This window comes from Octopus bimaculoides, chromosome 11 (assembly GCF_001194135.2).
Source record: "Octopus bimaculoides isolate UCB-OBI-ISO-001 chromosome 11, ASM119413v2, whole genome shotgun sequence".
Lineage (NCBI taxonomy): Eukaryota > Metazoa > Mollusca > Cephalopoda > Octopoda > Octopodidae > Octopus > Octopus bimaculoides.
Window position 1 is genome coordinate 54,668,799 of NC_068991.1, and position 2,176 is coordinate 54,670,974.

The window sequence follows — 2,176 nt, forward strand, 5'->3', positions numbered from 1 at the left end:
TATATATATATATATATATATATATATATATATATGCGACCAAGGTAATTAGCCCTGACTGTGTTTCTTCCATTACACTCAAGCACCAGAACTTCAGAACCTTCACCTCAAATCTTGCTCCTATGGTCACTAAACACATTATACTCTCAATCCTCACAGGGATATACCCTGACTTTGGTAGCACTTCTTATTGTCTCCCATTCCAAAGAAACGCAACTCCTCTGAATGAACAACTATTATCTTATTGCTCTCACTTTTAACATCTCTAAGCTTATCGAAACAACCATTAATAGTAAGATTTTCTAACATTTTGAATCTCTCTCTCTCCTTAGTAACTATTTGGACAGTTTCCCTAGTGCCAGATCTACTGGAGACTTTCTCTTATGTCAGTCACCAGTGGACTCTTGCTTTTATGGAAGTTCAGTAAAAGCAATATTGTAGCATTGACATCAGCAAAGCCTTTAATGTGTCTGGCATGGAAATGTTTTATCAAAACATCCTGCTTATAATAAGCCCTATGTGTCTCTCATTTCTTAGATCAGTAGCTTCCTATGCCATTGCATGAACATAGTATCTGTTGATGGCACTATTTCTTCCCTGCCCTCAATCAACTCTGGGACTACTTGTGACCACATCCAGCAACTACTACTCTTTTGTAGGTGACATGAGCTTTCATTTGTCCTTAACTTTGCCCAACATAGTCCACACACAATTTAGACATCCTATGTCAAGCTTGGCTGGATTCCATTAAATAAGGATCTTGAGAGCATCCTTTAGTGGGACCTGGCCAAACATTTTTCTTTTAACAGCAAAAAAAATTTAAGCACGACTCATCAAGAAAATACAGCCAAACATGGTCAGCATTCAGTAAATGCCCTTAAAGCCCCTCCAAGTGCTGGGCCTCACTATCATCAAAGATCTCTCCTGGGAAAACATGTCCTTGGCATAGCAAGGACCACATCCCAAAGACTACATCCACTTCACTTCAGGACTAGAAAATATTTCAGTCCTCAACAGCTGCTAACAGTCTGCAAAGCTCAAGTGGATCCCCCAATGGAGTACCACACTCACATCGGGATACAGTCAAGGGAGTGTCATTTGATGAACTGGAATTCAGTCACAAAGAGATATGCTCCAGCTTCTTGTTGTCTTCTCTCTATATATTTTCTATTACTATAACGGCTTTTGTATCTCAAATATGATTTGACTGGTCTTAACTCCACAATTTAAAATCCCATACCTCAATCATCTTTCCACCTCTCATCACACTTGGTGTGTTGAACTTCCTCAGTCTGACACTAACGGGTATTCCAGCCTTTGGCATCTCCTTCCTGCTTGTGTCTTACCTTCAGGGCATTGACCTTCAGCAGTTTAAACGGTACATTAATGGCATCAAACACATAATTTTAGGAGAACCTACAGAGAGCATGGTCAATGTCACATTCTCCTCATTCAACAAGAAAATTCATATATATATATATATATATATATTAATCTGAATAATACATACCAACACACACATGCACGCATGCACACACACACATAGACAAATGTAAATTGCACTTTCAGTCCCATTATGTAGCACGTTGGGCAAATGTCTTTTTTTATAGCCTTGTGACCAACAAAGGTTTATGAATGAATTTGATACATGGAAGCTGAAAGAAGCTTATTCTATATATGTGTGTATGTGTGTGTGTGTGTGTGTGTGTGTGCAGTTAAGTATATATCCGGTCATAGAGTGACCAGTGGTTCCACATCCATAAAGAGCTTAGCTCCATAGACAGCTCGACAGACTCTAAGACCGAAAGCATACAATGCTTCAACTCTGGAAGGTGGGAATCCATTATGATCAGTTAGTTAGTAAGTAAACAATCACACACACACACACACACACACACATACATATATATATAAAAATATTGGAAAGTGGAGTTTGGAAATTATATTTGTTGTTACTAAACAATAAACACATATTATTAACACCATTCTTCAATATACTGTTTTTATCTACACTCTATGGATGGTTTGTGGATTTGGGAATTAATGGGCTACTGCCCACCTTTGAATTTTTTGATAGCCACTATGTGTAGAAGTACATCACAAGGTAAACAGCTGGATTATATATTCCAATATCTTGATATATATATATATATATATATATATATATATATATATA

At 37.3% G+C, this 2,176-nt stretch overlaps 1 protein-coding gene across 16 annotated transcripts in view; it reads left to right on the forward strand.

Moving 5' to 3' along the window:
* Positions 1 to 2,176, forward strand: part of LOC106881762 (ryanodine receptor 2) — a 381,060-nt gene that overhangs the window by 312,122 nt on the left and 66,762 nt on the right. The gene's annotated exons all lie outside the window — the stretch shown is intronic.